We start from the raw sequence: 24,225 nt of genomic DNA, 5'->3' as shown, positions 1-24,225 counted from the left end.
TTGCATTGAATGATGATTCAGTAATGCATTGCATCAGTTGGCACATTCGTTGATAAAGATGGATTCTCTCATTTGCACTTACTTTTGGCAACAAGTTGTCCACCCATGACTTTTTGGCGTGAAATTGACACAACAAAAGTCGACAATGTGTTTGGGACCGTTGCCCATTTACAACAATCCAAGATTGACGGTCTATTGCAACCACATTAGTTATGGCATTATATGATGTCCAACATTTATCGATCACTATCGCATTTGGCCTCACCATGGGCATCCTTGCGAATATGACTCTCAAACAAGTTTCTAATGCCACTTGCTCATGGTTTGACCCCTTATCAGAACTACAAAGCATGTACCATACTGGGATCCCAATTCCCATGGTGTTGGGGGCAACTGCTGCATATAATGGTAGCCTGAATTGGTTTGTTTTAAATGTCGAGTCGATTGCCCAAGAGTTGTTTAGGGTCAACCGCTTACACATTTCCAACATCCATTGATCTTGAAGTATCAAGATAAATGGTTGTATGGGGGGAGATCCTGGTTCACCAGTCAAGTAGGGTTGAACATGAGCCACTTTCCCAAGATCTCTGTTACCGGCCGGCAAGGAGTCCAAAATACGGAATTAATTAGATGGTTGTAAATGAGCATAGTGTGGACGGACGGTACGGGCCGGAAACCTATTCGGGATCCGTCCGGATCTGGAACGGCATACCGTTTCCAGTCCGTCCGTCCACACTATGCTCATTTACAACCATCTAATTAATTCCGTATTTTGGACTCCTTGCCGGCCGGTAACAATCTCGGAGTGCATAGGCATCTTGCATCATCAAAGCCCAATCAACCTTAGTCATGACACTCCCGATTTTTAACCTATTTGCCATGTTATGGACCTCCTTTGGTATCATAAAGAACCGATAGGTAACAAGCTCTAATGGACTAGCCTTGGACTTATGATATGCTTCCTTACGCATGCTCATTCGTGCCACATGCCTTGCACACCCAACATCAAATAGGTCATCTTTGCAACAACTTATGACATTGGGGTGTACTGGCAAATGGTACACATCCGACCTACTACATGGTACATGACCACTATGAGGTCCATATATTGAAATGGTAAGTGTCTCAATGTCAACATCATCATTGATTCTAACGTCCACATGGAATATGCACCCACATCGGGGTGTGCACCTGCGTCGTCGAGTGGAATTAGACGCAAGTCGAGATGTCCCAGCACAATGGCAACTATACCTAGTCACACACATACCCTTCTTGACTCCTTTCCTTAAACGTGTGTGGTACTTGGTTTGCAAATCCGTGAGCGCATCATCTAATTGGTGGGTTTCTACCTTGATCACTTCTATGGGTAGGGTCTTGTTATATTTGGCCATGCTTGATCCCAAACCTCCTATCGAGTCGACCTTCGATACCGTTTGGCAACCACAACTTGTAATGAGTGCTTTCACGTACTCCGGTGGGATGCCATAATCACGTACATCAGTCGCATAAACTAGCTTTAACTCTTTAAGAGTCTTTGAAAACGTGTGATGGGATGTGTCACCATGTGACGCTAATACTACTTCCCTCCATTTCTCGACGTATAAGACTTGAAGATTAGGTGATGCTTTAAGGTAAATTGCACTCTCATTCCTGAGAATGAGACGACTCTTCATGCGCCTCCATGCATGAAGTGAAAGAGGTGCTCCCCTCGCAACATCACGTAATGCTTCCAATGTTACCTTAACTTGTCCCAATAAATCTTTAATCATCAAATTATACGTACCTCTTGAAAATGCAAAATACCTGGGGGAACAATACATGAAGGGATCGACCGCCTCATCCTCACGATCGGAATCTGATGACTCAAAAGGATCCTCCAATTTGTCCTCGGATGCATTGGATGACCATGACGTATCCTCCAATTCATCTTCCGACATGGCGAAGACACCATGATGCATTGTGCTCTCCATAGCAAATACAATATGATCAAGAATGCCAATGATTGAGGTGAATGAAATCAAATGAATTCAAGTGAATGAATTCAAATAATTCACATGAATGGAGTAGATTAATGATCGAGAATGAGAGTGAATGAAATCAAATGGCCTACAATATGATCAAGAATGCCAGTGATTGAGGTGAATGAAGTGAATGAAATCAAATGAATTCAAGTGAATGAAATCAAATGAATTCAAGTGAATGAATGGAGTAGATTAACGATCGAGAATGAGAGTGAATGATATGAGTGCGAGTGATTAATAGATTATTAAGGAAGGGAATGGGTTAATTGGGAATGATGGGAAGACTCTTAGTGCATGCTACTGAATTTGGTGAATTAATTTACTGTAGTCGTTAATATGACTGTTGAGACGCCATCATTACACGTAGTTGGGCACTTCCCTATTACTGTGTTGGGCTCCCTTTTTTAATGAGTCGGGCTCCACATTATCAGTCGGGCTCCCTTTTTACCAGAGTCGGGCTCCCTTTTTAATGAATGGGGCTCCCTTTTTTAATGAACATGAGTGAGTCGGGCTCCCTTTTTACCAGAGTTGGGCTCCCTTTTTAATGAGTGGGACTCCCTTTTTTAATGAACAAGAATGAGTCGGGCTCCACATTAATCAGTCGGGCTCCCTTTTTACCAGAGTCGGGCTCCCTTTTTAATGAGTGGGGCTCCCTTTTTTAATGAACATGAATGAGTCGAGCTCCACACTAATCAGTCAGGCTCCCTTTTGAATAAGATTCACATTGAGTCTTGTTATGTCTTTGAAGAAGATTGACATTGAGTCTTGTTATGTCTTTGAATAAGATTGACATTGAGTCTTGTTATGTCTTTCGTATTGTTTACAGCAAGGACCGAAGCACTCTTTCTATATACTTACTCTTTCTACAACAACATTCTTTGATTACAACACTCTTTCTATATACTTACTCTTTCTTGGCCTTTCTCAAAAACCATTGCCATGACTACTTGTCAATAAGCTATTAGTTTTATTCTTTTGACACCCAAAACATACAACCAAATATACAACCAAAATGAGATTCAAAATGAGATTCATAATGAGATTCAACTATTTACCAGATATTACAAAATGATTTTCAGATAGAGTCCACATTGAGTCATTTACAACCAAAATGAGATTCAAATATTGATTTGATATTACAAAAATGAGAATGTACATCAAATTGAGTCATATACAACCAAAATGAGATTCAAATAATAAGACTCACAACCAGAATGTACATCAACAAAGACATATACAACCAAAATGAGATTCACACAATAAGACTCACAACCAGAATGTACATCAAATTGAGTCATATACAACCAAAATGAGATTCAACTATTTACCAGATATTACAAAAAAGTTGACAATCCACATGAGATAGTAAATCGAGATCATATGTTTGATGTTACAAAGTACAACATGCTAGTGATTAAAATAACCCTATGCCCAGAGTCCTTCGTGTCCATTTTGCCATGATTTTCCGAAGGAGTTGCACATCTTCGAATCCAAACCATTGCTCCTTACCCTACACCACAAGATGCCATCAACCTAAGCCCAAATTCAATTCTCATAAATTCAATTCTCATAAATACTTACAAATTGATCAGACTCAAATCCTTGAATGAACTCCTCGACCAACATTCGAATGGTTTGCATCACGTAATACCCACAATCCGTCCCATTAGGTTGGGTTGGGATATGCAATACCTGGAACCGCTCGTTGTTGATGATGCAATGGTCATGTGTGGCGCTAGAGATATGTCGTACAGCCAAATCACCCAATGTCTTCATGCCGGTAGTCGGATGATGATTTAGTGGATCGCAAAAAATAATATGGCTCCTCACCTTGGCATCGAGACCTATAGGAGTCTGTCACATCTTCAACCAAAGCACCCAATGCCCTGAGTGCAATATCGGAATGAAGACATATTCCCGTTCAGGGACCCGAGTGAGTATGTCTTCACCCTTATCACTTTGGCCTTCTAGTTGTACCCATAGTGGATCCACAATATGAAACCGCTTGTTGATCTCGGGGGGCAACGAGTACTCCATCCATAAGTGGAAGAGGGTCATCATCCATGTGGATGCCATCTCCCCTACAGTGCACAACGAACATAGTTCTACCTCTGTCAAAAAGACCACTAGATCTAATCGTTGACAAGCCACCTGAAACCTGTTTATTAGGCCAGATTAGTAACTACAAAAAAAACATGAAGTTAACTATTGATCTCATGCCCCCACCATAACGGCATACCTAGTGAACTTTTTTCTTGTTGTGTTATCCCATGTTTTTGTGATTGTCCCAGGACCAATAAAGACAATCCCAATGTCCGCACCCTCATCTGTGTCAGATGATGTAATGAACGACAACTTACTAGGGTCCACTGTTTTCTTGCGGATTTGGATTTTAGGCCTCCTTGGTTGTTGGGTTGTCGATTCTGACAGTTGGTCTTGACCACCATCGATCTCGACATGTGTCTCATCTTCTGGCATGGGAATTCCATGATTCTTACACTAAAATTCATACATAAGATTCACACATAATCATTCACACACTAGATTTAGACTCACATAAGATGCACACATAATCATAAACCTTACTTACATAAGCTTCAGACACAACCGCAATCTTCAACTTCAATTTTGCCATCCTATGCTCCTTTCCCTCGTCATACCTAGCCATCTGTTGGCTGACGAATTGGGCAATGAAATCGGCCTCCTTGGATGTTTGAAGTGCGTTCGGAGTGGCTTTGAAGATCTTAATCGCTCTTGTCCTCAACTTCCTCATGTGTGATTGGTGTGACCTGTTGTACTTTAGCTCCGGATCCAAAAAACGCTTTATTGATCGTTGTCTTTCGTAGTGGCTGAAGAATGACGTGGTTGTACTCCTCATGGAGGTCGATTGCTCTTCTTCTTCTATCTTTAGCCCTCGAGGCAGTACTACACGGATGCCATGTGCCTTCTGTAAGTGAGCCTCCATGTCAACTTTTTTGCAAAACCATCGTACCTCTTTTCTACATGAATCTCCAACGATACATGTGCGACATTTGATACCTGTTGAGTCTCTTCCCGCCTTGAAGAGGGACATGGGGTCCACTACAACAATGGTGTGACATTTGCATTAGAAAAACCCAATATATACTTACTTCAATAATGATTATAAGAATGTACATCAACTCACCATTTACACTGATATCTTCAACACCTGGCCCCACATCATGTATGGGGTTCGTATCCATGTTCGAGTCTTCAGTAATGATGTTTTCAGCATCCATATTGTTGGATTTGGGGCACCTAGCATCCTTTCTTACAAAAACCCTAAACCATCATTCAAGTTAGCACACAAACATCACTATTTATACACAATATAAAGTTGAGAAATGATTCATGCCATACCTCCCTTCATAGGGTATTGTTTCACCCCAATCCGCATCAAAGTCTATGAAGGTCTTGGACCGACTAGCCATCTATACAAAACACATGCCAAAACATTACCATATGTTTGTCTTTAAATTCAAGAATACTTGAGTCTATCCTATTGTTTCTACACAATACATTAGTGTTAAGGATTTTGAAATGGACAAAAATTGTCAATGATTTCAAAAAATAGATCAATCTTAACAAATTCTAACATATCAATGTCAATAATTTAAAATTCATGAATGCTACTTGCAGTTTTTATTTTAGTTTTTGTAATATATATACATAGAGGGCACATTCTAAATTAAGGGAGATAGCCATAATAATGATACGTTGTCGCGTTGTTACGCGCGTGCGTGGAGAAGGGCGGAACCACGGGGGTCTTGGACTAAGGAGAAGGGGAGAAGGAATAGGACTTCGGAATGGAGCTTAGCACAAGAAGAGAAAGAATGAACAAGAGGAAGATGGAGGCCAAATGCTCAACAAGGTATATTAGAGCCGAAAACCGATTACAAAATGGCGGCCGCGTAGGCTGCACCAAACGACTATGATAAACCCGAAACCCTAATCCGACGAAGAAGAAAGAAACCCTAACTAAGGAACCCTAAACGAAACCCTAACCCTAAAACGAAATGGTATACCTCACTCACACTCAAAATTAAGGCAACCCCCACAATGGTGCTCTTCCTCTCCTTTTATAGCACAAGGAGAGAAGACCATTTACAAAAGGGTGCTACAAAATATCCCCTTTCAATCAATGGGGATATTTCCCTTGATTTTTGGGGAGGTGGGAAGGATGGGTCTTAACTCCCACCTCTACACGAACTACTATGTACCTATCTCTCTCTCTCACGTGGATGTGCGCGCAAAAGCACATCACCTTTACACTTTACAAATCCTAAGGTGCATTTCTAGCACCATACTTATCACTATCGATAAATAGAAATACAACATGTTGATGTGCAACGTTGCACATCGCGGGTTTGCTTGCTTCGCTCGGGTTTCCGCCTACGGACGAAAATCTTCACGACATCCGCCCCCACCTAACCGCACATCCACCGGTATGTGCCAAAAGGGGACAAAACGCGAGATTTTCGGCCAAGGCGGCCAACCGAGCCCTTGGCAACCTCGTGGGCTTGCCCGGCTTCGTCTTCCACTTCGAGCAAGTCCACCCCGTCCACACGAACCACCGTCGCCTTCCGGCCCACCATCTCCGCCGAATGGTCTCGAACCGTCGGCTCCATCCGATCCGCCACATCCACCGTGATTCCTCGGACCACCGTCTACATCCGGACCGCCGTTTCCGATGCCCGCGCTTTCTTCCCCGATCGGTCCTCCCGAACGCCGTTGCCGACCCGGTTACTCTTCTTTTGTCCGCCTCGTATAGCCTCCGGATGCTCTCCCGATCTCTCCGGTTGCACGCCGGATTCCGCCTTTCCCGTGCCGCACACCTCGGCGTGCCGACTCTCTCCGCTCCGCGATTGCCTTCCGTAGGCTTTCCCCGTATGTCGATGCTCTCCCCCGAATGCGTGCTCGTGCTTCGGTCCTTCGATGACCCCATCACGCATCTTCCGCCTTCCCTTCGCCTTCCGTGCTCTTTCGCCGTAGAGCATACCATCATTCCCGTGCTCGTTGCTTGGCCCTCGTGCGGCCGCATTGCACGTTTCGCATTCCGCTCCTCTTCGCGTACCCTTTCGGAAAGGTACCTTTCTTCCCCGACCTCCGTTTCGCTCGGAGGAGCACCCTCTTGGCCCTCTTGGCCCGCTCGACCGCACACATCCTTCGTGATGTCGTGTTCGTTCTTTTGGGCGCATACATCTTCGTTCTCCGCGACCTCCCGTATGCCTCTCTCGGTGCCTTCATCCGTTGTGGCCTTCGTCCCCTCGCCGCCACCGTCCGCCACTCTTGGTCTCACGTCGGCACTCGCGCCGACCGCCGGAGTCTCTATAGCCGGTGTGGAGGATCCCTCTCGGGCCTTATCTTCGTGGCCGCCGGTCTTAGCCTCTCCGTAGGCCACCTCTTCCCACCAATCTTCCCTAGCATCGTGCCAGGTCTTGTCGTCGCCGCCTTCCTCCTCGTATTCGCCTCTCGAAGGCGTGATCCGACCGTCATCTTCGGTCGCTCGATGTGGCTCCTTCGTAGGCATGCTTGTGTCTTGGCCCTCCATCGGCCGTATTGCATGCATCTCGTCTCGCTCTTCCGCCGTAGACCCGACCTCCGTGTCGGTCTTCTCCTCCTTTGTCGCCGTAGCCCGTCCCGACACGGGCTCGCCGTCTTGGACCCACCCGTCCACCATCTCGTACCGGATATCCGTTCCGGTAACCTCGTACGCTCCGGCCTCCGACTCCTCGCCGCCACCCGCCGTCTCTCCGGTCTTATGTTGATCCGCAACCGCCGTAGTCTCTAGAGTGGGTATGGAGGGTCTCGTTTGTTTCCGTTTTTCCCCCGAACCATGGTCGTCGTGCCCGGTTAGCCTCCATCTCGCGCTTACCGGCTCCCATCGTAACCGTAACCGGCCAATCGGTCTCGCCGGCTTCCTTCGGTTTGGGCCCGGTTCGCCGGCCCTTACTCTCTTCTTCTTCCGTGCCGTATTCCGGTCGGGTCGGTTCCCGACTCTCTCCTCGTTTCCGCTCCGGTCCTCTCCGTCGGACCCACCGTATACGCCCATTCCGGGCCCCGCATACTCGTCTTCGTATGCGCTCTCTCCGGGCCTCACCTCCTCACGGTCACCGCCCATCTCTCCGGTCTCACGTTGGCATTCGAGCACAACCGCCGAAGTCTCCGGCCCCGGTGTCAAGGGGTCTTGCCTCCGTCCGCTCCGATCTTCCTTCTCGTTTCCGTTGCCCGCTTTGCCGCCGTCACCTCCCGTCGCACTAAGCCTCATGCCGGCACTCGGGCCGGCCATTGGAGCCTCTAGGATTGGTGTGGGTAAGGACCCGGCACCGCCGCTTGTTGTCTCCGTAGCCGCTTTCGTTCGGACGTCGTTGTCCGCGGCTCCCCCATCTCCGATTCCGTAAGCCTCTAGTATGCTTGCCACCACCTCTTCTTCGCCGTTCTCCGCATCATTTTGTTTGCCCGCCTTGCCGCCGCCACCGCCCGTCGTTCTAGGTCTCGTGCCGGCACTCGGGCCGACCGCCGAAGCCTCTAGGGCCGGTGTGTGGAAGGTCGCGGCACCACCGCTTGCCTCCTCTCCGCTCGATGTTTTGGGCCGCCGTGCCCCGAATCTTTCGCCCACTTTCGAAGTGGCGCTCTCCGCTTTGTAGTCACCGGCCTCATCCTTGGCCGTCCATTCGCCGCAAGACGAGAGGGTTGCTCGCTCCGCACCCTCTCCCATGTCGTCGTCGTTTCGGTTGCCCGCCTTGCCGCCGCCACCGTCCGTCACTCTAGGCCTCTCGCCGGCTCTCGGGCCGGGTGCCGGAGTCTCTAGGACCGGTGTGTGGAAGGTCGCGACATCACCACTCCTCTCGTCCGTAGCCACCTCCATTCGGACATCGTCGTCCGTGGCTACCCCGTCTTCGGTTTCGCAAGCATCGAGTATGCTTGCCGCCGCCTCTTCTTCGCCGGTCTCCGCGTCATCTCGTTTGCCCGCCTTGCCTCCGCCACCGCCCGTCGTTCTAGGTCTCGTGCCGGCACTCGGGCCGACCGCCGAAGCCTCTAGGGCCGGTGTGTGGAAGGTCGCGACACCATCGCTCGTTTCGTCTTCCTCCTCCATTTCGCAAGCCTCGAGTATGCTCGCGAAATCCTCGTAGAACGTTTCGGGCAACCGCGTCCCGAAACTTCCGCCCACTCTCGAAGTGGCGTCCATCGCTCCGTAGATATCGGCCTCGTCCATGGCCGTTCTTTTTCCCCGAGATGAGAGGGTCGCTTGCTCCGCACCTTCTCTCGTGTCGACGCCGTGGTCGCCCGCCTTGCCACCGCCACCGCCTTTCACCATAGGTCTTACGCGGGCACTCGGGCCGGCCGCCGTGATCTCTAGGAATGACGCCTGTAAGGTCGCGGGACCGCCGCTCGTCGATGTAATGTCCGCAGCCACCTCCGCTCGGACGTCGCTGTCCGTGGCTACCCCGCCTCCGTATATGCAAGCATCGGTTATGCTTGCCGCCGCCTCTTCCGCGGTCTCCTTACCGTTGTCTCGGTTGCCCGCCTTGCCGCCGCCACCGTTCTTCTCCCTCGGTCTCTCGCGGGCGCTCGGGCCGGCCGCCGTGGTCTCTCGAACCGGTGCGTGGAAGGTTGCGGTACCGCCGCTTGTCTCCTCCGTACTCGATGATTCGGGCCACCGTGTCCCGAATCCGCCATGTCCGCTCGAATCGGCGATCGCCGCCTCACCGTCCCCGACCTCGTCCTCGGTCGTTCTTTTTCCCCATGTTGAGAGGGCGGCTCGCTCCGCACCCTCTCCCGTGGTACCGATGTACCATTCTCTTTCGGCCTCCGCATAGGCCCTGTCCTCCATGTGTGAGGAAGCTCCTTCCTCCGCGTCCTCCGATCCGCTCGGGCCCGACCCCGCAATAAGCCATTCTTCGGCTTCGATTTTCGCCATTACGAGCCCGCACGCCTCCCGTATTAGTGCTTGTAGGTCGGGCCCCTCCAAACCGGTTCGCGATGAGCTCTCGTCCGGCGGCATGGCGTAGTCGGTCGTCGCTCTCTCTTCTCCCCCGCTCGCGGGCCGTGTTGTGGCCGACCGCCTCGCCTCATGTTGCCGACACACCCATTCCACTTCGGGCCACTCCTCGGTGAGACCATGCGCCCCATAATCGTCTTGAAGCTCGAACATGATGTCCATCCTCTCCTCATGATGGACCGTCTCCAAAAATAGGAGGACTTTGTCCGCCCCCACCGATCTTCGTTCCCACTCCGAGAGTTGAGAGAAACGACGCTCGAACTCTCGGAATGCCTCCATTGCGCTCCGATGGCGCCTCGCCGACGCCACCCACCGATCGAACTCTCGCCGACCTCTTACCTCCGATTCCGCGCACCCGTATGCCTCCATTAGAGCCCCTTCAAAGGACTCCCACGATTCGTGAGCTTCTTGGAGCTCCTTGACCTCCTCGTACTTTGATGCGGCCGCCGCTCGACGAAAGAACTCTAGCCTCGTCGCTTCGTCCACGCCCATCCTCGTCATTTCCGCATCGTAGGCTCTCAAAAATTTTGGGACCTCCTTCCCATCGAACCGGCCGACTAGACGGACCACCCTTTCGACCGCTTGTTGAGCCGCCTCTCGCCTCGCCCTCTTCCGTCCGGCGTCCATCAAGATCTTTGTCATCATCTCCTCGAAGTCGAAGCCTTCTTCCATCTCTTTCTCCCTTGCCGCCCTTCACGTCGGGTTCACCAAAGATGTCGCGTTGTTACGCGCGTGCGTGGAGAAGGGCGGAACCACGGGGGTCTTGGACTAAGGAGAAGGGGAGAAGGAATAGGACTTCGGAATGGAGCTTAGCACAAGAAGAGAAAGAATGAACAAGAGGAAGATGGAGGCCAAATGCTCAACAAGGTATATTAGAGCCGAAAACCGATTACAAAATGGCGGCCGCGTAGGCCGCACCAAACGACTATGATAAACCCGAAACCCTAATCCGACGAAGAAGAAAGAAACCCTAACTAAGGAACCCTAAACGAAACCCTAACCCTAAAACGAAATGGTATACCTCACTCACACTCAAAATTAAGGCAACCCCCACAATGGTGCTCTTCCTCTCCTTTTATAGCACAAGGAGAGAAGACCGTTTACAAAAGGGTGCTACAAAATATCCCCTTTCAATCAATGGGGATATTTCCCTTGATTTTTGGGGAGGTGGGAAGGATGGGTCTTAACTCCCACCTCTACACGAACTACTATGTACCTATCTCTCTCTCTCACGTGGATGTGCGCGCAAAAGCACATCACCTTTACACTTTACAAATCCTAAGGTGCATTTCTAGCACCATACTTATCACTATCGATAAATAGAAATACAACATGTTGATGTGCAACGTTGCACATCGCGGGTTTGCTTGCTTCGCTCGGGTTTCCGCCTACGGACGAAAATCTTCACGACAACGTATTTAAATCATAGTCATAGTTCATGAGTTCATGACAAATAGTTGGTCTTCATGGAGAATCCTAATTTCATTAAGCAAGAATTTATCATTTATCATTTAGAATACTATAATGGACACAACGTTTTACTTCCAACTTAAAACATACTTACGTAGACTTACATAGCACACAACTTTTTTTTAATAAGGCATTCATTACATTATTATTATTTGGGGTCAAGCCATCGCAAAGAATGTATACAAGATTTGAGATTTGACCTCTAAATGTGGGCATAAAAAAGCCCAATAATGCATGAATCACATGAGCAAATTCAAGCATTCAAATAATGACATTCAAACCTAATATGGATGATGATTGCTTGAATACACATAGACAAGTATTATTTTTATTCCATGTCTACTCAAAACCATGGTTGATTGCTTGAAGACACAATAGAAGGAATAAAATCATATTAGGTTCAAGCAATCATCCATATTAGGTTGATGGTTTTTATGACATGGAATAAAACCTAAACCTAATAGAAGGAATATGATACCTAATAAAACCCTAAACCTAATAGAAGGAATATGATACCTACCTCTAGATTGTAGGTGCTCGCGGACAACCGGTGTTGTGCCTCACGGAAGATGTCTGCAACAGGTGCTGCCAAACAACAGGTGGTGCAGCGCGCTCAAAAACCCTAAACCCTCAACCTCACGCTTCTTGTTTGAAAACAGGGAAAAAATGACAGAAAAAGGCTTTTTATACTTCCCTCAAACTAATGAGAAGGCCTCCCTTTCACAAAGTGGAGCCCTTCTTTAATGAGACGGGCTCCTTTTTCTGTGAGATGGGCTCCCTCTTTAATTGGTGCGCTTTTTCGCGCCTTTTCCACAAGGGCTCCCTTTCACAAAGTGGAGCCCTTCTTTAATGAGATGGGCTCCTTTTTCTATGAGACGGGCTCCCTCTTTAATTGGTGCGCTTTTTCGCACCTTTTCCACAAGGGCTCCCTTTCACAAAGTGGAGCCCTTCTTTAATGAGACGGGCTCCTTTTTCTGTGAGACGGGCTCCCTCTTTAATTGGCGCGCTTTTTCGCGCCTTTTCCACAGCCACATTGGACGGTCCAGATCGCACGCGCCCGCATCTAGCGACCTGCACCGTCCCTCTCCGCGATTCCCTCACTTGCCCTCTTTAATATTTGGTAGTAGTTAGACACCACGCATGTCATGTCATGTCATGTCATGTCATGTCATGTTACGTTTATGTTATGTTTATGTTATGTTACAAAATTCGCTTGTGTCACACCAATTGATGCATCCAATGAATTTGTTGTCTACTTCCTAAGAGAGGATTGCTTAAAGAGGGAAATGATTTATGAGAATCCTGAATAACATACCCCTACGTTAGACAAGTCATGGCCTACACCTATGGTTGATGGCACCACAAAGATCAATTCGCATAGCATGCTAGACCCCTTATTGACACACAAAGAAAGACATTTACAACAAAGGCAATAGTAAGTCTTGACACCCGATATTGTTGTATCCCCACCAACCTTTGCCCATTTCCCCCATGACTTATATTGGATGGGGTAAATGCAAAATACGGGGGGGATTAAAGTTCATAGCCACATCCCTCGTTATTGGATGGATTGGATTATGGTGATCCAACTTGGTGTGCTAGCTTGAGCATTTTTGGTCTGACACATGCCTCAAACTTGTTTAATTGTTCTTGTGTTTCAACTTAAGTAAGGGAGATAACATTTTTGAATGTGAGAGGTCCATAATAGTGTTGTAACTTACTTACATTCATGTATTTGGGGATATCTTGACCATCAAGATCCTTCAACATGGACGTACTAGTTTTTGTGATTGAATCAACTATGTAAGGGCCTTTCCTCCCAAAGCTTTAGTTTCTTCTTATGTCAAAGAGGAGAATCGAAACATCATACAACCTTCTTCTAAGTTGTTATCCTTGAAGCATTTGTCATGACAAACATTATGGTTTGCTTTCTCCACGAGCAGAGTGTGGAATGCCAAAAACAAAATCTTGGTGAGATGTTCAAGGTTCATAAGGCAACACGTAATAGGGATGTCATCCCGTCATTCATAGAGCATGACTTGTAAGTGTGATACCAAAAACTCAATGGGAATTCTAGATTCTTGCCACAATCTAATAAAAAAGGAGTTTACTAAGCGGCCAATTTTTAAGAAGTTCGGAACGCCTAGAATGTCGTGTGAAGCTTACTACTTCAATCCTTTTGCGAGGTTGCAATGGTTTTTCGTGAGGACATTGCAAAGGATTTTATTTGAGTTCTCAACTTGACCATTACACCTTGGACAATAGGGCATTCACAGGCGGCAAGCAAAGTTCTCTACTACTTTGCATTCTGTGTGAGGGAACAACTTTTGAGCTACATTCACAATGTTAGGACGTTGAAGGATGCTTGGGGAAATCTGAAGAAGATTTTCACCGTGAGCACCACTGTTGTCCGCCGGAAGCGGAGTAATGTGAAACAAGGCGAGAGCAAAGAAGAGTAGGCGTGTTATTATGAACGAAGCGTTAAAGTAACAAATGTAATAGTTCACGCAGGAAGCGTAACCGATTATGTGTTGCGTATATCAAGGGCATAGAAACATTGTAACAACTAGCGTAGTTTTTTAGCGTAAGTCATCTAATATAGTGGTACTGTCTTCTCTAATATCTGTGTTTAGTCTTCTTTGTCTCTGTCTCTGTATTGGTTCATACGCGTAACCGTCTTAAGGAAAGTAACTGACCCGTGTTGTGGATGCACGATAGGCAGGAGCTCAGTTGTAGTCGGCTCTAGTGTATGCCTTACCTTCACAGACATTTAGTGATGCTCTACTCTTAAGATGCTACGACTGTGCATAATAAGTGAATCCATTCTTTGAACAACCATCTACTTGAACCCTACCCCGAAGGACTGAGGGTAGGCCGTGTTCCTAATCGGTAACACTTTTGGCACGCGTGACGATCTTTGAATCCTCACAGCCGAGCATCAAGGAATGGATGTCTAGCCGTCGACGCAACCGAGAACTGACTTGACAAGATCAACCACAGATCAGGTCCTTCATCCGGAAGACAGAAGAACGCGCTACGCGAAGACCACACATCAACGATTGCGTTCCGTCTCTCTCAGAGTATACACTCGAATCGACGCTTACTACACATAACGTCGCTGGGCAAGAGGTCCATGTTGGGAAGTCGGTCCCTCCGGATGGGATCCGGTTATGAATGAAGAGGGCTCGGTGAGAACCGGAAGAGATTCGGAAACCGGATCGAATGGACCTGGTGAGAACTAGAAGAGAAGACATATTTGTAAATATGTGTTGAGTAAGCCTATTGAGGCTATATTTGTAAATAACCCTAAGTTCATATGAGTATAAATATGACCTAGGGCAATCACAGAAGTGTGTGTGTTGTCATATTGTTGTATATGCATAATTGTTGTATATATATATAGAGCGAGAGAGATACAGAGCAATACTCCGTTGTAACCGCCGCTTGACGAAGATACAGAGCTCGAGGTCGTTGCCTCCGAGTCTCTGAGTGTACCTTTCTTATATAGTGATAGTTTGGAGTCTGTGGGTATCATGATATGGCAAGACTCGAACCCATGACCTTATGTTACATGGGTCGAGCTCTTGACCATTACACTAACTATTGTAATACGTAGGATATTATTTTTATTTAAGTTTTACTATAGAAAATTAATGTATATTCCATGTTTCTCTATAACATTCTAGAAGCTTTAGGATTACTCCTGAGAACACTATAAAAGGAGGCACATGACATTATTTCGAACCAAATCGGTTCAACTCTAGTCTTAATCCTCCTAGCCTTCCTTGTATATTCTTCTCACATAATATATCGCTGTCATCATCATTTTCTCTCCCTCGATCTGTCACTCTCTCTCTCTCTCTCTTGTATGCACAATGACAGATGATACAAAGCGGCGGATCATACTCGAAAATAGTTGGGCATACCTCAAAGGTACACAATGCTTTGTGAGTGAAGATCGTACTATCTCACAACAAAATGCTCGTCGTAAAGCATATGAAGAAAGATTGAAAAATAAGGTTAAGGATGTGCCTAAAGATGGAAATGTAGGCAAATAGGGACACGTGATCTATGAGACTAACCCACGCCTTTTACGACTATGCTTTTGGAATTGCAATGGATACCCATGGAATGCGGGATTTGGCATAGAGGAGTTCACCGATGACTTGGATATCACACTTCTTGTTGAAACATGGGAGCATGATACTCAAAGGATTCAAGGTTTAGGAAACTATAATGTACACTCTTTGATATGGAAGAAAAATCCAAGACAAAGAAGAGGACAAGGAGGGGTGGCATGTTTGATTAGAGAAGGAAATAGAGAAATATGTGTCAATCATAAAAAATGATGAAAATAAATGCTACATATGGCTCAAAATACAAACACCTAATGATTTGCCCACTTTTGTAGTTGGATGTTACATTCCTCATCAAGATTCTAACTTTTATGCTTGTTTGGATAAAGATCAACCGTTTGCCAATCTAGAAGATGATATTGCTTATTTCAAATCCAAAGGGGAAGTTATTGTCTTTGGTGACATGAATGCTCGTACAAGAAGTTTCCAACTTGATTCACAAGAATCTTTCATGCCACATATCTCAAGGATGGAAGAGGATATGCAAATGTATAACCGCTCTTCTAGCGATGAAAAAGATCCGGACCAATTTGGGAAGTTACTCCTACAAATGTGCAATAGTACCGGATTGCTTATTGCAAATGGTATTTCCTTATGGCCCAACGCTAATGGTTTTACATGTAGAAAACACAACGGAAATAGTGTGATTGACTATGTGCTACTTTCCGAAGGTATTTTGGATCGTATACATAAATTCTCACTTGGTGAATGGACACCGGAATCCGATCATAGGGCTTTATGTATTGATCTCAAATGTATGCATAGGTTTGATTGTGAGAAGGCTATTGAAGAGAATAAACAACCGCACTTGAGCATGAACCTTAAGCGAGCACCCATGTATTCCAAGGTGGTTGAGGATATGTTACAAATGACAAAGATACAACATGGTGCCACACTAGAATGCAAATGGGAAGCTTTCAAGAAAGTCATTCTCTCATGTACAAACAAATGTTTTTCGACCAACCACACATCTTGGAAATGCACCAAGAAACTTAGGAAAAAATGGTTTGATAAAGAATGTCGTGAAGCTCGAAAGTGCCTTATGGTTTTGGATGTAGTTAAGGATAAAGAGAATTACCAAAAGCATTTGCATGAGTATAAAAGGCTTATTCAAAGAAAGAGAAGAATATGGGAAGTTACTCAACAATTTATCCAAATGCAAGAGAAAGCACATGCATGTGCTAAATTTTGGGGAAATCTAAAGGGGAAACGTGTTGAGAGTTATGGTGACTTAACTCTTCACGACTTGTCTATGCATTGTAAGAATTTATATGAGTTATCTCTTGCTGGAAAGATGATGTGTTATGGTTCTCTTTCACATATGCCTCCTTTCTTTACAATTGAAGATATATGCATAGGACTTAAGAAATTGGCCTCTCGAAAGGCAAGCGATCTTCAATGTATAAAGGCTGAAATGCTCAAATGGACAGGAAAGGAAGCACATATATGGATAAGCGATATGTTTAATGATGCATTGCAACATGGTATGCCGTACGATTGGACTACAAATTGGATCAAACCTTTACATAAAGGTGGAGATATAAATAATGTAAACAACTATCGAACCATCATGGTTGGCTCATTAATGGCAAAACTATTTGGATGTATAATGGAATCAAAGATAAGTGTATGGGCTGAAAAAAGTGGTAAGAGAGCTTATGGACAAGCTGGCTTTCGGAAACACCATAGCACCATTGATCACCTTATCACCCTTTGAGTATTAATGGAGGAAAGTCGCCTTAGAGGTAAAGGTTTATATTGTTGCTTTGTAGACTTCAAGAAAGCTTTTGATATGGTACCTCATGAGCATCTTTGGAGGTGAATGGAAGAACTTGAGTTGCCAAGTGAATATATGCTTGCAATTTCCCGAATTTATGAGAAGGTTATATGTTGTGTGCGCATGAGAGATAAACTTTCAGATTTTTTCAAAAGCACTATTGGTGTTAAGCAAGGATGCCCACTCTCACCAACACTATTTGGTCTATGCATTGATGAATTGGAAGAAATGGTTACCAAGATTGCAAAGGAAGAATGTGTTGAAGAAGTTGCCATTGGGAATGTTGTGATTATGCTTTTGCTATATGCAAATGATGTAGTGCTTTTTGCAAATACTTTAGGAGATGCACAAAAGCTTATGAAGGCATTGGAAATTTTTTGCATGCATACTAAATTAAGTGTCAATAGCTCTAAAACAAAGATTATGCTTGTGAAGAGCCAAAAAAGAGATAAACCATGCATTATGTACAACAATGAGCCACTAGAATGTATGGAAACCTTCAAATATCTTGGCCTTGAAGTTCCTTCAAATCATAGATGGAATGAATGTGCTACACGTCGCTTAGAGGCGGGTAAGCGAGCATACTATGCATTTGAGAACACATGCAATCTTGGAGATATTAAGTGTTGGGTCCTCAAGAAATATCTTTTCGACACTTTGGTGACACCGGTTCTTCTCTATGGGGTGGAAGTATGGGGCGGTAGCATCCCTAAATCTATGTGGAAAGAGTTTGAAAATGTCCAAAAGCATTTTCTTACCAAGTTTCTACAAGTTAAGAAACAAACGCCCTACACCCTCCTCCTTGAGACGGGATCGCTTCCCATTGAGATCATGGCCATGGAAAGGGTTGTTGAATACATGCTTAAGGTTCAAAAAAGTCCCTCACATCGACTTCCTAGAATTGTGTGGGAGCAAGCAAAAAGATCCAAAAGACGCATAAAAGCAAAATTTTGTGTTCCGGTTAGATGCAAGATATAGAAAAATGGTTTGGTAGATGGGATGCGAGACACTTGCTTCATGATGCATCTTTAGATTCTTCTGTAAATGAGGCATTTTTGCAACGCCAATGTATCATGACATGGGATAAATGTGGAGGCTCACGCTTCACACATTATACTACACATGTTGCACCTAACTACAAAACCATATTCTTTGCGAAACGGGGAAATCGTACACATCCATACATGTTAGAGCCCATACCGTTATTTGCCATTCGAACCATTGCTTCCATGCGACTTAGCTCACATGCATTGCGATGTGAAACAGGGCGTTGGGGCACAAGTGATGAGAGTGGTCGGCTATGCACACTTTGCCCTAAACAAGTTTACAAGTTGTTGTCCAGGGGACAGAAATGTAAAATTAGGAAATTAGCAAACGCCGAGTCTGAGTATCACGGGCCACCGACGGCTCGGCTGTGTATTAGGGGAAAAGTTATTTAAACGAGGACTAGTACCTCAGAGAGGGGAGAGAAGAAAACTATAGGCGGAAGCACTAGCTTAGTCATTCGTAATTAGATAGGCTCATAAGGTCACCGGCCATAGGCCGTGTTCTGTAATCTTTTCTGCCATAGTAATATATCTTATTTGTGCCTATCTTTGCTGCATGAGTCTGTGCTTTGATCCATACCTATGAGTTTCACGCCGCCACGTCTATCAAGACCTTGCTAGTGTTTTCTCTCTGAGCCCTGTATCTCTCTCGACGCCTCTGTTACGAGCCTTCACGTACCACGCCCTTGAAGACTGATAGATGCAGATCTATCGAAGGTGTTCACCCAAAGGAACGGGTAACACAATTTGCCACGCCCGGTTACAGCTGTGAGTGCACAACGAACTTCGTTGAAGGTAACCACCAGCCGCCGTTACGGCGCCCTCTCGCACCATGAGGTCTCGGCCACCCGCCCGACGCCCTGAGCCAGTCGAAGGAACTTCCAACTCGGCGGTCACTAACCAATCCTTTCCCGATCAATCGGGGTCTTGTCCAGTGCAATCCTCGCCACCGGACACTCGATCACGAGTTGATTCACCACCAGAACCCCCGTCGAGCCCTCCGGAGGTCAATCAACTAGAACTAAACCCTTTTCTAGTGCTACCAGAAGAACCACAGTACGACATCATGTCGTACCCATACCCACGATATACCGACGAACCAGACGTAGAGTCACACGTTCGTGCCTTCATATCCACGTGGCAGGCTAACCACTCCACGCACCGCCTCACGCCGGCCGAAATCGATGCCTCGAAGATTGCCGAGTTCACACTCTCCCTCGATGGACCGGCCGCACGATGGTACTCTCGCCTCGAAATAGGAGAGGCCACCACTTTCCAAATCGTGCGCATAAAGTTCCTTGAACTTTTTCATCGCAAGGTGCCTAAACGGGAACTGCTCTGGCAATTCTTCTCTATATGCCAAGAACCGCACGAAACGGTCGCGCAGTTCACGATCCGGTTCCAGGATCTCTACAGACAAGTGGCCGATGATGTCTCGGCACAACATATACCGGACACTTTCCTATCCAGTTTACGAGAGCCTCTACGAATGACTCTCGCACTTACAAATTTCACCAACCATACTATCGAACAAGTCATAGTGCGCGTTCTCGCCCTCGATCGGAACCAGCACGACACGACCTTCTCGATGACATCCTTGCAAAACGCTCTTCCCCAAGAGGACAATCGCTTTCGCCAAGCCCTCCAATGCACTACGTGTTCCGGATCAGGGCACCTGGCCCTCGAATGTCCCCACCGACCACAGTGTCCGATCTGTCAGTCTCAAGCTCACACGGTCGAGCAGTGCAAATATAATATGCTGAACCGCACAACGGCGGCACCGGTCCGCCAGATCGAGCCACGAAATACATACTCTCGGCAGGACGAGCGATATATCTACCGAGACCAAGATAACGACCAACCACGATCCCCGGATCGATGGCGCCGAAACGGCGACTACCAACGTGATAATCGCCGTGATTATTATCGCGATGACCGGCATGACGATTATGCTCGATACGATGATGATTGCGATGATTGGTATGACCGAAGGAACTCACGCATGGATCGGCGAAACGGCAATCGCAACACACGCAACAATAGAAGACCTAATCACAACCGCCGACGGGACGCTCCTCAACATGACCAACGCAACTCCAACGCACCTCGGAACAACCTGTTGTATGTATGGCTGGACTAGCCGCAACACAGGTGTCTATCCGACACTTCTCCAAAGGGGTGGTAGGGATAGGATGTTAATACACGCGTATGATAATTCCACTTAAGCACAGACGAAGACAAGATTAAGAAGCATAAGCAAAACTATATTAATTCTTCGTTACTTCATTACAAAACATCGGATCCTTTTATAGGCATCCGACCAGATTACAATCGGTGCTCGGTATGCAACCGTTAACCGAAACCGAATCGGTTCGTATCCGGATCGGTTACAACTACCGGATCCGTCCCTCCTAATAATTCTATTCCTATTTCTATATTTATCCGATCCGACCTTGCTTTCCCATTTGCCTTCTCTGACCGGCCAACACATGGCACGCCCGTGGGAAAGTGCAATGCACTTCGAACCCACAGCCGGCTTCAGTCTTCCTCCAAATTATCCAGCAAACTCCGCTCAGAGGTTTCAAGTGTTGTCTTGTCTGTGCCGTCTCCGACTTCCGATTGGATTGGCTGCCTTTTCGCATCTTGCTGCTCCGACTCTGCTTGTACCGGTGGTACCGGTGTTTCTTCTGTATCCTGTCCGGGTCTGTCCTGCTCTTCCTCCGTTCCGTTCCCGATATCGCTCTCTCCGGTTTCCACTGGTTGTGTCCTTTCCTCCCCGGATTCGGTACTTCTCTGTCTCCACTCTACATCATCCCCGGCATCAACCCGTTCTTGCTCCGGAAGTTCTTCCTCGGGTAATTCTTGTCGGGGTGCATTGTTGGTTGGGTCCTCTTCAGCCGGTCGCTCGCCCTCACTGATGGAGATCGGCGTTGTGTGTCCCTCGGCTTCCTGTCGCAGTCGGTCCTTCTCGTACCCTTCCAATTCTAGTTGGGTTTCGAGCTGCCCGTCATCCAACCTCTCTACTAACCCTCGGATTTCCTTGAGATGCTCTTCTGCTAGAGCATAGAAATCCTCCGACAATTCTTCCCGGATGTTGACGATACTTTCTTCGTCCATTTTATAGAACCCATCTCCGGTTTTCTTCCGATTTTCTGCATCAGCACGGAGTGTCTGCAGTTCAGCTGCCTGTTGTGCCCATTCCCTCCAGAGCTTCTCCGTGCTTTCATTTATGCTGGCCTGAGCTCGGGTACTCCAACTTGACATGATGAACTTAATTCGGTCAACCCCTGCTTTAGCCTGTTCCGAAGCTGCTTGTTTTTCCTTCCTTATCCGTTTGATGATGTCGGCCATTAACTGAGAATGAGCTTCAGAGTCGGCTTTTTGCTTGTCACAGGTACTCCGCCATTTGTTGATTTCGAAAGTCGACTTCACTTTTTCCTCGTTCCTGCTCTTTGTCAGCTCCCCTACTTTCTGCCGAAGTACTTCCATCTCCTTTCTTTGTTCCGACGTCAAGGTCTTCTCCGCCGATACTTCCTCCCTTGCTTTGGACAATTCCAAGCGGTTTTCCTTGAGCTGCTCTTTCAGCTTCTCTATCTGTCGGTCGAACGTTGCTGCCTGATTCTTGATGTCCGACGTGGCCTGTTTATAATCCTTACATAGTCGGTCGAATTCCTCCGTCTTCTGTTTTAGGCGTCGGTTCGCCTGATCTCGCAACCGATCATCCCGGTCCTTTTGTTGTCGGAGTTCCTCTCGCAACCGCTCGATTTCCTGCTCCATTCGTCGGCGCAGCCTATCTTTCTCCTTTTGCAGCTTCCCGTTTTCTTCTTGTAGTCGGTCATTGGTGGCTTTGCTTCGGCGAAGGCCTTCCTCCATTCGCCGTCTGTCGTCTTCTACCAACTTCCGCTGTTCCCTTTCGTTATCTCTCAATGCCTCCTGAGCCTGTAATTCCTCTTTCAAAGTTGCTATTAACTTCTCGGTCTCAGGGCCGGTTTGCAAGGCCTTCTCCGTTTCTGGTTCGGCTTGCTTTTCTGATGTCCCGACCGGCTCGGTGCCATCTTGTGCTTGTCGGCTGCCTTCTTTTGCCTGTGCTAGCTCTTCTTGCAGCTCATGTAATTGTGCCCGGAGCATGACCATATCCTTATTTGTTGTCCTAGTCACTTGTTCCCTTTGCTCCTCCTCTTTCTCCATCTGGTCTGCCACTCCCGACAACTGCCCTGACAACCACCTTAGCCATTGTGCCTTTGTTCCGCCTTCGTCGGTGTGAGCAGGCGTACCTAGCTCCGGCTGTTTTTCCGGCTGTTTTTCCGGCCTCTTCTCTTGCTCCGGCGCTTGTTCCTTTCTTTGTTCTTCGAATTCCGCCGCCGTCGGTTCCGGTACCGCCGTCTTTGGTGCAGACGGACCTTCATCCTGTGTCGCTTCTGTTCCGGTTACTGGAGGCGGTTCTTTCGCCCGTTGCTGAGTTCCGTCCGCTGTTGGGGTCGGTCTTGTCGCCCGTTTCTCCTTTCCTTGCCTGGGTGGTAGTATTAACATCGGTTCGGATGAGTCTTCCTCTGTTTCAGCGTCCTCCGTCGGTGCGACTATCGGTTCCTTTACTGGTACCGGTTCCGGTTCGAGCGTTACTGGTTCGGTGTCGGTTTGCCTCTTGCTGGTCTTCTTCGCCAGCTTCTCCTTGCCTTTTTCCGCCTTTTTCTTCTTCGTTGTCGGTTGCTGTTGTTGTTTCTGTGGCTGCCGTGATGAGCCTTCCTCCCGTTGCTGTCGGGAGGAGTCTTCTTCCCGCGGTTGTCGAGATGAGCCTTCTTTCCGCGGCTGTCGGGATGATCCCTCTTCCCGCGGCGCTTCTTCTTCCTGTGTCCATCCTGGAGTGTGTTTCTCTAGGATTCGTCGACGCTTCATGGTTTGCTTCGGCGTAGTCTCCTGCCGACTTCTTTGCTTGTGCTTGAGGGGGGACACTGGTGGGACCAACACTGTTAACCATTGGGATATTCCGGCCCATGGCTTCTTCCCTTCCACCAAGTGCTTGATCGCCTCTTTCAGTCCTTCGGTGATGAAGTGGAGCCAGTCCACCTGCAGGCCTTTGAATGTCGCGATGACTATCGCTGCTCGGTATTTGGCTATGGCTGGCGGGCGAGGGTTCACGAACCCATACTCCATCAGGGCGCGGGCCACCTCTCCGAACAGCAGGTTCTCTCTGCCCTGTGTGCGATACGCCTTGCTGCTAAGGGAGTATTCGCCGAAATACTCGAAGAATATTTGGCTCGAGGGTAGCTCTATCGTCTGAAGTCCTCCCTCCGAAATCCCTGTGAGCGCTTGTACCGCTCCTTCGGTGACTTCTGCTAAGTCCACCGCTGTTGCCGCCTGCTCCGGTTCCTTGTGTGGTGGAGCGTCAGCGACCCACAGCAGCCCTCCTAATCCGTTCTCCGTCAGCCATTGTCGCGCTCCGTCCGACAGTGCCATCGCTTCTTCTTCGTCTGCTGCTGCCTGTGGTCTGAGGTCGGGGTGTAGGTGTTCTGCGCGTCGGATCTTGCTATCTTGAGCCTGCGTTTGCTTGTGGGAAAATTCGTAAAAAGTGAACCCTTCTCCGGTTCTTCCTTTATATAGTGGCGTTTCCCTCGAGCCGCCTTTTCCTGTTTTTCGCGCGTGCGTATCTTCTGCCATAATTAGCATGTCACTTTTTAATTTTGGCGTCTGCACGTCCTCTGCCTCGAATAGCATGTCCTATTTTTGGCGCCTGCGCATGCTCTGTCCTGAATAG

General features: G+C 47.3%; 1 long non-coding RNA gene across 1 annotated transcript; it reads right to left on the bottom strand.

The window, feature by feature from the left end:
- Positions 1–3,328: 3,328 nt before the first annotated feature.
- Positions 3,329–5,473, bottom strand: LOC147863204 (uncharacterized). The gene is made up of 3 exons (XR_015529985.1): positions 5,403–5,473; positions 3,714–3,756; positions 3,329–3,531 (listed from the first exon to the last, which is right to left on the bottom strand). It is a non-coding gene; the product is annotated as an uncharacterized LOC147863204 (long non-coding RNA).
- Positions 5,474–24,225: the final 18,752 nt, after the last annotated feature.

This window comes from Azolla caroliniana, unplaced genomic scaffold, assembly GCF_043228905.1.
Source record: "Azolla caroliniana isolate FFs.n. ecotype wild unplaced genomic scaffold, voAzoCaro1.0.p SCAF_6, whole genome shotgun sequence".
Classification (NCBI taxonomy): domain Eukaryota; kingdom Viridiplantae; phylum Streptophyta; class Polypodiopsida; order Salviniales; family Salviniaceae; genus Azolla; species Azolla caroliniana.
Note: the sequence above shows the minus strand (reverse complement) of the source record. Positions and strands in the feature narration are given on the sequence as shown.